The sequence below is a fragment of the Lampetra planeri genome, chromosome 40 (assembly GCF_965212315.1).
Source record: "Lampetra planeri chromosome 40, kcLamPlan1.2.h2, whole genome shotgun sequence".
Lineage (NCBI taxonomy): Eukaryota > Metazoa > Chordata > Hyperoartia > Petromyzontiformes > Petromyzontidae > Lampetra > Lampetra planeri.
In genome coordinates, this window is record NC_136146.1 from 8,139,990 (window position 1) to 8,152,758 (window position 12,769).

The 12,769-nt window shown below is 45.0% G+C and overlaps 3 non-coding genes across 3 annotated transcripts; all 3 read left to right on the top strand.

Moving 5' to 3' along the window:
* Positions 1-2,714: 2,714 nt before the first annotated feature.
* Positions 2,715-2,831, top strand: LOC144731917 (U5 spliceosomal RNA). Its single transcript, XR_013588067.1, has one exon. It is a non-coding gene; the product is annotated as a U5 spliceosomal RNA (small nuclear RNA).
* A 4,209-nt stretch (positions 2,832-7,040) lies between these two features.
* LOC144731948 (U5 spliceosomal RNA) lies at positions 7,041-7,157 on the top strand. Its single transcript, XR_013588098.1, has one exon. It is a non-coding gene; the product is annotated as a U5 spliceosomal RNA (small nuclear RNA).
* Positions 7,158-9,772: 2,615 nt separating this feature from the next.
* On the top strand, positions 9,773-9,889 carry LOC144731956 (U5 spliceosomal RNA). Its single transcript, XR_013588104.1, has one exon. It is a non-coding gene; the product is annotated as a U5 spliceosomal RNA (small nuclear RNA).
* The last annotated feature ends 2,880 nt before the right edge of the window (positions 9,890-12,769 follow it).

The window sequence follows — 12,769 nt, forward strand, 5'->3', positions numbered from 1 at the left end:
TAGCCACACATCAGTTGCTATATCAAAATGGTATTATAAAATCTTTTGAGGGTGTATTGTTTATGTGCACTCCATGCAATAAAGGGACATTGTTGTTTATTTCAGAAATATGCGCCTGCTATGCTCATCAATTGTCTATCCATTGCTTGTAGAGCCTTCTCCAAGGCTTTACATTGAACGCGATGGAGCCCATTCAAAATGCGAATCACGTATTGATGCCTATATAGCGCGTTGTTCGTTTATGGAGGAATATCTATTACAGTGTGTACTAGCAAAAGTGCATTGGTAATTCGCTGACCCGCCCCGACTGCCCATTGGATTTCCCCAAAATAAATACATAGTTTGTTATTAGCAGGCTTTGGCCTTTCGTAGTAACAACATTTGTTGTTGTGGATGGTGAACAGTAATTGAATCAGTTGCATACATCACGATATAAGGGGTCGTCCATAAATGACGTCACGCGATTTTTTACCCCCCCCCCGTTGTCGTTACACGGCGTCACAAAAAGTCAGACCCCCCCTCAAATGTGACGTCACAAAGCTCTGCTACCCCCCCAAAAAATGTTAAACATGCTTCAAATCGCTTTAAACTATTGTCATTGTAGTGCGTATTTAATGTAGCGCTGCACTCTGATGTTGTAGCAGAAAACATTTATTAAAAAGTCTTTAATTAACTAGAACGTGTTATCTATATTTATTTAAAGTTGCGCATTTTGATGTGACGTCAAATTTCTCAAACCCCCCCCCCCTCGTCACACATCGTCACAAATGTCTGACCCCCCCCCTCTAGGTGCGTGACGTCATTTATGGACGGCCCCTAACGTACATTTTAGACCCGTCGAATATACATTTATTTGAACAAAAAAATCATCCAAAGTTAGCGAGCTCACTAGAATATTGATTTAAACGTCCATCATTTGTTGGATATAATATTGTTGCATAAGCCTCAACCCGTACAGTTTACCCGTATTCCTGTACAGGGAAATTGCGTTAGAACATGTTTTTGTCTATTTGTTTGTGTTTCTCCCTTGTGATCGGACTTTGTAGAATGAACGTTGAGATGTATAAGGGACATGGGGTGACCAATAAGGTCTGAATTGGTCTGTAATAACGGGTTGGACAGGTATGTCAACCAGCTATGGTCTATCCACTGTTGGAGGAAGACGTCAATGTGTTTGACGCATCTCATGCTCATCGCTTTGTCACCATTCGCGTTGCTCCGCTTGGCTCTTCGTCAGTCAACTGCTGGATGAAAGCCCCCCCCTCCACACACTGCGTCGGTCATCGGGCTTTTGTTCTTTAAGAAAATAATCTATTGAAATGTTCGGAAATAATCAAATAATAAAAAAGCACACGCTAGCACAGAACATATTTGCAGGACGTTAATGATGTTATTCAGTGCACATAAGAGCAAACACGAATAATTGCGTGATAACCCAGGGAAGCCTCACTGATCTAAATACTTATTTTATCTTCTCCATATATATAAAAGGCAAATATCCATATACTGTATATAAAAGGCAAAGTTGTGATTATGTGTGTCTGTTCAAAATGTTTAGTCTACTTCCCGACATGCAACAAACTGGAAATTTGCCATGTGGGTACTTCCCAGACTGTACATCATGCAAAAATAAAAAATACACTTTTTTAGGGGGGAGCTCAATAATGCAAATGAGCGGTGACGTCAAATCTGTCACGTGACCCGCGCATGTGGTTAGCGCGCTGCGCTACGAACCCGGCGACGATTATTTTAACCGGTCCTGAGCCTCCCCTAGGTCGACTCAGCCTCAAACAAGTAACTGGTGTGTTGTGTGTGAACATCGCCACTGGGGAGACAAAGGCGGCCGGGCGGAGTGCTGTCCACCCACCCCCTCGTGTGCCGTGCCGGCCTTCATAGGTGCTCGCTAACAGCACTTGCCCCTACAGTCTCACAGGCTACACGAGGGATTTTGTCTTTATGCTGTGTGTGGGGGCAGCGACTTTGTCGCGGATCGCGCGCTGCGCTACGAACCCGACGACCCGAGTTCGATTCCCGCTCACGGCCACCACCGGTGACGATTATTTCAACCGGTCCTGGCCCTCTCCTAGGTCGACTCAGCCTCAAACAAGTAACTGGTGTGTTGTGTGCGAACATCGCCACTGGGGAGACAAAGGCGGCCGGGCGTGGTGAATCCAAGTCCCGGGCGAAGCCGGGCAGCACAGCTAGTTATTCATATTCTTGGTTCTTTCAGTAAAGTCACGTAGTTAGAAAACATAAATCTTAATTAAAAGCAAAAAATCCATGACGTTTCGATCGCAATACAAGCGGTCTTTTTCAGGTTATAAGGGCTGCAGAGTTAGTGGGTGGCATCTCTTCAGAAATGTGAGTGACTCGTGCTTTGAAAACGTTTCACCAAGTTCCGCTGCATCACACACACACGTGGAGCCTGCTTTGAAGCCAATGAGAGACGCGGGCCTCCCATTGGTCGAATACCCCGATTATGCATAATGAGCTAGCGGCAATGTCTAAATGTAAAATGCTTCTTCACGTGAATAGCTTTAAGTTTATACGTTTTCATGGCAGCGAACGCCAACAAAAATGTGAAGATGAATTCATACAATTGACGGTTACGTTAAAATAAATAATTCTAAACAAATACTGTACGTTTGCCTCGGCACCCCATAGGGTAAATATAGAGACTTTTCGTATAAGTAATATGGAGTAGGAGTTTAAAAGTACTCTGGTTTCTCTTCAGAGCGAATAAATCTTTCGCCTTTTACTAAAGATTTCCGTGGAGAGGAACACTCTAATGAGTATCAAACAATTTTTCGTCGTCCTGCTTCGGCAGGACTCCCTTCGTTAAAAAAGATAGAACCAACATTTTGTTGCCGTATATGCTGTACTTGCAGTGAGTGAAATTTGCCATGTGAATGCGACTTTTCGCATTGAGCCAACCATATGGGGAGGAATTTATTTTTTGCTCTTGATGCGGGGTTTGAACAGTCATAAAGAAGAGTTTAGCGAAAGTGTATTAAACATTCTGGAGATAATAAATTACAAGATTTGTTAAAATATATTTCCTTGTAAAAGCTATCGGATGTTGGCCAAGTTATTGAGGCACCGCCATCTTAGATAGATTTATATAACGCCTTTTCCAACGCGCTGTACAGAAATTAAACAATGTACGTAAGATGATAATGATTATATTATATTCTTGGTTCTTTCGGTAAAGTCACGTAAAAGGGAAATAATACAATAATAAAAATATAAAAAGCTTTAAATAAAAAGGTATGATGATTGTAAATGAATAATCGGCTGATTGTAAGTGCTGTTTTAATGTCAGTCGAACGGGAGGGATTGTTACGGAGGGGTTGGGATAGTCCTGGTCCTAGCTGGGGGGGGGGGGGGGGAGTAATAAGGCATTGTGTTGGGAAGACAAAGGGGGTCAGGAGCAGTGGCGGCTCGTGATATTTCCATTAGGTGGGGCTGTTGTAAGTGACCTCTGAAAATGTGGTGTTCGAATCGGTTGATCAGGACCCAGTTTCTTTCAAGTTTCATTTATTAGGTGTAGCCCTGTGAGTCATGCGGCTATTGAGTCGGGTGCAACCGCAACAAACAAAATATGAACAGAGAAACATCTTAAAGCGACGACGCGCAACAGAAACATCCTGGATAAACCAGCAAATCTTCCAGAAAAACAGGACCCTGCGGGGTGGGCTGGTAGGAATAATACTAATACCGGTACAGGGATATCGACCGGGTATAGAGGAGTTAAAAAGAAAATGATTTGTGCATGGGGGGTGAGCGATGACGTCCACACCCCCCTCCCCACTGACGCGCGCGCCCACAGAGCGATGACGTCCACACCCCTCTCCCCACTGACTCGCGCGCCCACAGAGCAAGGATTGCAACAGGCGATGTCATTGGCTGCGCCGGATGCGACGGCCATCTTGTTTAGTTCATTTAGTTCACGGATCGCAGGGGGAGCGGGCGGCCATCTTGTCGGACAGACGGACGGCCTCGCGAAGCCTGTCGCAGTAGGCCTCGCGAAGCCTCCTGCGCTAGGCCTCGCGAAGCCTCCTGCAGTAGGCCTCGCGAAGCCTTCTGCACTAGGCCTCGCGAAGCCTTCTCTGCAGTAGGCCTCGCGAAGCCTTCTCTGCAGTAGGCCTCGCGAAGCCTTCTCTGCAGTAGGCCTCGCGAAGCCTTCTCTGCAGTAGGCCTCGCGATGCCTTTTCTGCAGTAGGCCTCGCAAAGCCTGCCGCACTAGGCCTCGCGAAGCCTGCCGCACTAGGCCTCGCGCCGTGCTTTTCGTGCACAAATAAGGCGATTAAATGTATCTCGTCTCTGTGTTAATAAATGTATCTTGTCTCTGTGTTAAAAAAAGCTATCTCAGGGAATTATAAGGGAATGTTACACGTGTTTAGCCAGGAAAGCCTCATTAATTTAAATGTTTTAATTAAAAGCTATCTGAGGGAATTATAAGGGAATTTTACACTTGTTTAGCCAGGATAGCGTCACTGAGTCTAAAGGTTTTTGTAGGGTCATGCCAAGTGTTTGCAGTAGGGGGCGATGTTGCTACCAGGATAGCGTCACTGAGTCTAAAGGTTTTTGTAGGGTCATGCCAAGTGTTTGCAGTAGGGGGCGATGTTGATACACGGACGGACGGACGGACACATTCATCTATTGGTGGTCTGGTCCACTTCGTTCCTACCAGTATAACAGGACCCTGCGGGGTGGGCTGGTAGGAATAATACTTAGTACCGGTACAGGGATATCGACCGGGTATAGAGGAGTTAAAGAAAAAATTACTGTATTCTAGTGTAACGTTAATTAAAAGTGTTTGTTTTAACAAGAAACGCTGTGAGATTTAAAGACCCCCCAACACCACCCTCAACACCACCCATCCCACCCCCCACCACCACCTTCTGCACTAGGCCTCGCGAAGCCTGCCGCACTAGGCCTCGCGAAGCCTGCCACACTAGGCCTTGCGCCGTGCTTTTCGTGCACAAATAAGGCGATTAAATGTATCTCGTCTCTGTGTTAATAAATGTTTCTTGTCTCTGTGTTAAAAAAACGTGCTGCGTTTCAGTAAAGTAATTTTTTTTTTAATAAACGTGCTGCGTTTCATCTCTGTGTTAATAAGCCTGCCGCACTAGGCCTCGCGAAGCCTGCCGCACTAGGCCTCGCGCCGTGCTTTTCGTGCACAAATAAGGCGATTAAATGTATCTCGTCTCTGTGTTAATAAATGTTTCTTGTCTCTGTGTTAAAAAAAACGTGCCGCGTTTCAGGAAAGTATTTTTTTTTTAAATAAACGTGCTGCGTTTCATCTCTGTGTTAATAAGCCTGCCGCACTAGGCCTCGCGAAGCCTGCCGCACTAGGCCTCGCGCCGTGCTTTTCGTGCACAAATAAGGCGATTAAATGTATCTCGTCTCTGTGTTAATAAATGTTTCTTGTCTCTGTGTTAAAAAAACGTGCTGCGTTTCAGTAAAGTAATTTTTAAATAAACGTGCTGCGTTTCAGTAAAGTAATTTTTAAGTGAAGTTTAAAGTTTTGCCGTGATGCGCCGGAAGCGACGGCCATCTTGTTTAATTCACAGATCGCAGGGGGAGCGGGCGGCCATCTTGTCGGACAGGGTCATGCCAAGTGTTTGCAGTAGGGGGCGATGTTGATACACGGATGGACGGACGGACGGACGCGGACGGACAGACCCATTAATCTATTGGTGGTCTGGTCCACTTCGTTCCTACCAGTAAAACCCCACCGTATTACAACGCTGTGTGCAAAAATCCCAGTGTATTGCAAGTCAAAAAATAACAACCATAAGACAATTTAGATTAACCATATGTTTTTGAAATCACCAAAATAAAGCTATGAAATACTATGTAACAACAGTAATCATAGGAACTTTGACTCAAATTGAACAATAAACGATATACATAACATGTACGACCAAACTTTCAGCCATATCTGGCAGCATGACACTCCCAGTGTGTGATGTGTGAGTGAGTGTATGACGTGTGAGTGAGTGAGTGTATTATGAGTGAGTGTATGATGAGTGAATCAGTGTATGATGAGTTAATGGGTCAGTGGTTGTGTTAGTGTATGATGTGTAAGTGAGTGTATGATGTGTGAGTGAGTCAGCGTATGATGAGTGAGTCAGTGTATGATGTGTGAGTAAGTCAGTGTAAGATGAGTGAGTGTATCACGGTATCCTCCACGCCATCGCGGTCTCCTCCACGCCATCACGACCGCACCACGCAGCACGTCCACCCAATCCAATGCTTGACATTCAACTTCTCCTGCATTTGAATATTTAGAAGTGAATCCACAGTGTCCTTCCTAATTCTTCATTTGCTTGCACTTGCTGCCATCGCCATCGCTGTTGTTTCCTCCTGGAGCGTGTAGGCCATGAGCTGCTATATTTGCACAGTGCAAATATAGCAGACATCGTCTCATTTACAGCCACGGGCGCCTTTTTCACCGCCCTGAATGGGTCTCAAACGGCGTGGCTAAAATGTGAAGCTGATCGCAACGATGAAGGGGAATATCTCTCACTCGGACGCCTTCACAGCTGCCCCGAGACCTCCCCGAGTCACAAATCAGACCACGGCGTTGCAAGCAGCGGTTTCTAATACGAACAACTTAAAATGTTATCTTCGTTAGGCAATTCGCGTTGAAAGAATCGTGACATTTTATTATAAAAAATAATTTCTCATCTCCAGTTGCTTGGTTGGGGCGGTGCCCCAAACGCCCCCTAGTGGACGAACCGCGCCTGGCCAGGAGTAGGAAGCCAAGAGGTTGGAAGAGGTCCAACCGCTCCCCATTGGTCAAATACTATAATTTATGCACAGCATGAGTATTTATGCTATTTATTTTACCTCAATAACCCTCGCGTAGACAGATGAATAAGACTGAAACAAATACTAATTTAAAGTAGTATTATACGAATATTTTATATTAGAAAGTAAAATTAAATGAAAATGTGGTCACGAAGTAAAGGCCCCATAGGATAAATATAGAGACTGTTCATATAAGTATCTACGAGTGGTGGCCGTAAGCTTTACTCTGGTTTCTCTTCAGAGCGAATAAATCTTTCGCCTTTTACTAAAGATTTCCGTGGAGAGGAACACTCTAATGAGTCTTAAACAATTTTTCGTCGCCCTGCTTATGTAGGGCAACATCATTAACAAAGAAAAGTCGAAATCGTGGTCGTCATTGTGCTTTATCTGTGGTGTGCGGCAGCGATTGTCGCGTGCCCATTGTGGGCGGATGTTCATTGCCACACAGTTGCTATATAAAAATGGTATTTTTTTTTTACCTTTCAGGGTGTATTGGTTTACGTGCGCTCCATGCAATAAAGGGAAAAATGTTTTGTTTATTTCAGAAATATGCGCCTGTTATGATCATCACTATCAATTGCTTGTAGAGCCTTCTCCAAGTAATTGCAAACTAGCATAATTAGGCGACAGCCGGATTAGCTACGGGCTAAGTACTGCTTGGAAGCGAATTATCAAGTCATACACCGTACACGTTCCTTCGGAGTGGGCAGGTAGGAACTTGGTTGGACAGCGCATTCGTGCACGACAGACAGACAAATAATCCCTGTTGTTCCTACCTGTGTACAAGATAACTTGACTTGAGGTAGCCAGGCAGCCAACCAGGTAGCCAGCCCCCTTAACTATCGGCACCTCCCCCTTGCTTAAGCACATCCCCTTACCCCCCCTTCCCTTAGGCCCCTCCCCTGGCCACCCCCCCATATCCTCAGGCCCCTCCCCTGACCCCCTTTCCCTTGGGCCCCTCCCCTGACCACCCCCCATATTCTTAGGCCCCTCCCCTGACCCCCTCCTCCCTTAGGCCCCTCCTCTGATCCCCCCCTCAGGCCCCTCTCCTGACTCCCCCTTCCTTAGGCCCCTCCCCTGACCCTCCTCCCTTAGGCACCTCCCCTCTCCGTACCCGGCAGTAGGTCTCCACCAATCAAAGAGCTGTTTACCTGACTCCCCCCTTCCTTAGGCACCTCCCCTGACCCTCCTCCCTTAGGCACCTCTCGTGCTGCGTTACCATCTCTGTGTTAATAAGCCTGCCGCACTAGGCCTCGCGAAGCCTGCCGCACTAGGCCTCGCGCCGTGCTTTTCGTGCACAAATAAGGCGATTAAATGTATCTCGTCTCTGTGTTAATAAATGTTTCTTGTCTCTGTGTTAAAAAAACGTGCTGCGTTTCAGTAAAGTAATTTTTTAAATAAACGTGCTGCGTTTCAGTAAAGTAATTTTGAAGTGAAGTTTAAAGTTTTGCCGTGATGCGCCGGAAGCGACGGCCATCTTGTTTAATTCACAGATCGCAGGGGGAGCGGGCGGCCATCTTGTCGGACAGGGTCATGCCAAGCGTTTGCAGTAGGGGGCGATGTTGATACACGGACGGACTGACGCGGACGGACGGACACATTAATCTATTGGTGGTCTGGTCCACTTCGTTCCTACCAGTAAAACCCCACCGTATTACAACGCTGCGTGCAAAAATCCCAGTGTATTGCAAGTCAAACAATAACAACCATAAGACAATTTAGATTAACCATATGTTTTTGAAATCACCAAAATAAAGCTATAAAATACTATGTAACAACAGTAATCATAGGAACTTTGACTCAAATTGAACAATAAACGATATACATAACATGTACGACCAAACTTTCAGCCATATCTGGCAGCATGACACTCCCAGTGTGTGATGTGTGAGTGAGTGAGTGTATGACGTGTGAGTGAGTTAGTGTATTATGAGTGAGTGTATGATGAGTGAATCAGTGTATGATGAGTTAATGGGTCAGTGGTTGTGTTAGTGTATGATGTGTAAGTGAGTGTATGATGTGTGAGTGAGTCAGCGTATGATGAGTGAGTCAGTGTATGATGTGTGAGTGAGTCAGTGTAAGATGAGTGAGTGTATCACGGTATCCTCCACGCCATCGCGGTCTCCTCCACGCCATCACGACCGCACCACGCAGCACGTCCACCCAATCCAATGCTTGACATTCAACTTCTCCTGCATTTGAATATTTAGAAGTGAATCCACAGTGTCCTTCCTAATTCTTCATTTGCTTGCACTTGCTGCCATCGCCATCGCTGTTGTTTCCTCCTGGAGCGTGTAGGCCATGAGCTGCTATATTTGCACAGTGCAAATATAGCAGACATCGTCTCATTTACAGCCACGGGCGCCTTTTTCACCGCCCTGAATGGGTCTCAAACGGCGTGGCTAAAATGTGAAGCTGATCGCAACGATGAAGGGGAATATCTCTCACTCGGACGCCTTCACAGCTGCCCCGAGACCTCCCCGAGTCACAAATCAGACCACGGCGTTGCAAGCAGCGGTTTCTAATACGAACAACTTAAAATGTTATCTTCGTTAGGCAATTCGCGTTGAAAGAATCGTGACATTTTATTATAAAAAATAATTTCTCATCTCCAGTTGCTTGGTTGGGGCGGTGCCCCAAACGCCCCCTAGTGGACGAACCGCGCCTGGCCAGGAGTAGGAAGCCAAGAGGTTGGAAGAGGTCCAACCGCTCCCCATTGGTCAAATACTATAATTTATGCACAGCATGAGTATTTATGCTATTTATTTTACCTCAATAACCCTCGCGTAGACAGATGAATAAGACTGAAACAAATACTAATTTAAAGTAGTATTATACGAATATTTTATATTAGAAAGTAAAATTAAATGAAAATGTGGTCACGAAGTAAAGGCCCCATAGGATAAATATAGAGACTGTTCATATAAGTATCTACGAGTGGTGGCCGTAAGCTTTACTCTGGTTTCTCTTCAGAGCGAATAAATCTTTCGCCTTTTACTAAAGATTTCCGTGGAGAGGAACACTCTAATGAGTCTTAAACAATTTTTCGTCGCCCTGCTTATGTAGGGCAACATCATTAACAAAGAAAAGTCGAAATCGTGGTCGTCATTGTGCTTTATCTGTGGTGTGCGGCAGCGATTGTCGCGTGCCCATTGTGGGCGGATGTTCATTGCCACACAGTTGCTATATAAAAATGGTATTTTTTTTTTACCTTTCAGGGTGTATTGGTTTACGTGCGCTCCATGCAATAAAGGGAAAAATGTTTTGTTTATTTCAGAAATATGCGCCTGTTATGATCATCACTATCAATTGCTTGTAGAGCCTTCTCCAAGTAATTGCAAACTAGCATAATTAGGCGACAGCCGGATTAGCTACGGGCTAAGTACTGCTTGGAAGCGAATTATCAAGTCATACACCGTACACGTTCCTTCGGAGTGGGCAGGTAGGAACTTGGTTGGACAGCGCATTCGTGCACGACAGACAGACAAATAATCCCTGTTGTTCCTACCTGTGTACAAGATAACTTGACTTGAGGTAGCCAGGCAGCCAACCAGGTAGCCAGCCCCCTTAACTATCGGCACCTCCCCCTTGCTTAAGCACATCCCCTTACCCCCCCCTCCCTTAGGCCCCTCCCCTGGCCACCCCCCCATATCCTCAGGCCCCTCCCCTGACCCCCTTTCCCTTGGGCCCCTCCCCTGACCACCCCCCATATTCTTAGGCCCCTCCCCTGACCCCCTCCTCCCTTAGGCCCCTCCTCTGATCCCCCCCTCAGGCCCCTCTCCTGACTCCCCCTTCCTTAGGCCCCTCCCCTGACCCTCCTCCCTTAGGCACCTCCCCTCTCCGTACCCGGCAGTAGGTCTCCACCAATCAAAGAGCTGTTTACCTGACTCCCCCCTTCCTTAGGCACCTCCCCTGACCCTCCTCCCTTAGGCACCTCCCCTCTCCGTACCCGGCAGTAGGTCTCCACCAATCAAAGAGCTGTTTGTGAGGTCTCCACCAATCAAAGAGCTGTGTGTATTATATATTTATTTATGCACCACAGACAGTCAGACAGACAGACAGCTAAATAATCCCTGGTGGGCAGTGTGGAACATTGTTCCTCCCTGCATTAACTGCATGCCTATACAGGTCACCATACGGCAGGATTGTACGTGTGTAGTGCATGCACAATGCACATGCATAATGTATGTTGATTGCACCATGAATAACCCAACTGGCAATGGATACCCATTGTAATGTATATGCATCATTAACCATCCTCCCCTCCGGCCTTCGCACCTGGTTTGCTCACAAGTGACGACATCACATTTATCCCTCTAAATTAGGACCGAAACAGGAGGATTTCTCCACAAATCTAGCTGTCGCCTGATTGTTTTGCTCAACGGAAATCTTTGGTGAGGGTATTTAAACGCTTTCGTCACGAAGATTAAAATGCAACAGTTGCCAAACAGAGGATATAAAACACGCACACACACAATCCATAACACTGAATGAAAACGGGTGAATCGCATCATAAAATACGAACATGAAATCGTCCGTCAAAAAGAATTGGTTTGCTTGCGATTAAAGCGATAACACAATATCACACTAAACACAACGGAACAACGCAATGATATAAATGGCAATCACAAATAGGGGAACTGCATGGACATGAGCGAACTTGGGTGGGGGTAATGGGCTGCGGCCTAAATCAGGCACACATGTCAATCCTTATGAGTGTCAACCTTATTTATTATAGACCAATGTAGACCTTATTGGTCACCCCGTGCCCTTATCAATCTCAACGTTCATCTTACAAAGTCCCATCACAAGGGAGAAACACAAACAAATATGTTTTTGTTGCCCATATTGAAACGGCTGTACGCCGGATGGATTTTAAAAATAAATTTCTCTGTACAAGAATACGGGGTAAACCGTATGGGTTGACAGCTATGATCAAGGATTAAACTTATCCGAGGGCTGAGCTCCAGAAAATGTTAATCTATTTAAATGGTCGATTACATACCATTACGTGTTTGAAATACACGTTAATGCAAGCTTGTGATAATATATTTTGGGGGGGACATATCCGCTCCAATGTTAAAATATGCTCAAAATGTCCCCCCCAATATATTGCTATAAAATAGATTTCTGTTTCTACGATTGTTGTTATGGTTGTACTTTATTAATCCCTAATCTCTGCCATTACATACAATGAAACAAGAAATGATAAAAAAGAAAAAAACAGTGCAATGTAATACAATACACTTTTAGACATTATTGTAAAATATAAATAAAAAGTCCATCCTATGTGTTAGTGAATTTTTAAAAATATTTTAGGGCAGGAAATGACAGGAAATTCGTTTTCAAATTTAGATTTTTTTTTTTGAGGGGGGACCCCCAGACCCCCTGGAAAATGTGGTCCCCCCCAATGTTGACTCCATGGCTACAGCCTTGCAAGAGTGTAAATGGACACCCAATGTAAAAACAAAGAAAACTTCATTTAATCATCTCGCTCGATTTTCTTTACAGGTAAAATATTTTTTAAAAATATAACCAAGTTCAATTTGGCTGTCACCTGAAGATGCTAGTGGCAATAACTAGCGAAACGTAGTCCTAGAATTGTAAATGTTGTGGGGTTTAACTCTCCAACACACCGGTTGTGCAGTGCGAGTAACGAATGTGCACGTTCTGCTCACGTGACAAACCTTATTGGCCGGCTGTGTCGGGTGGTGACGGGTTTAACGACACATTTATACATTTTGATTTAAAGCTTTCGTGACTGCAGGGATTCATATTCTTGGTTCTTTCGGTAAAGTCACGTAGAAGGGAAGTAATACAATAATAAAAATATAAAACAATAAAAATCTCACGACGTTTCGACTGCAACGCAAGCAATCGTCATCAGGTGTGAAATCCACAGCAAGAAATATTGAAAAAACGCCACTTTTTAAAAAAAATATTGCTGTTG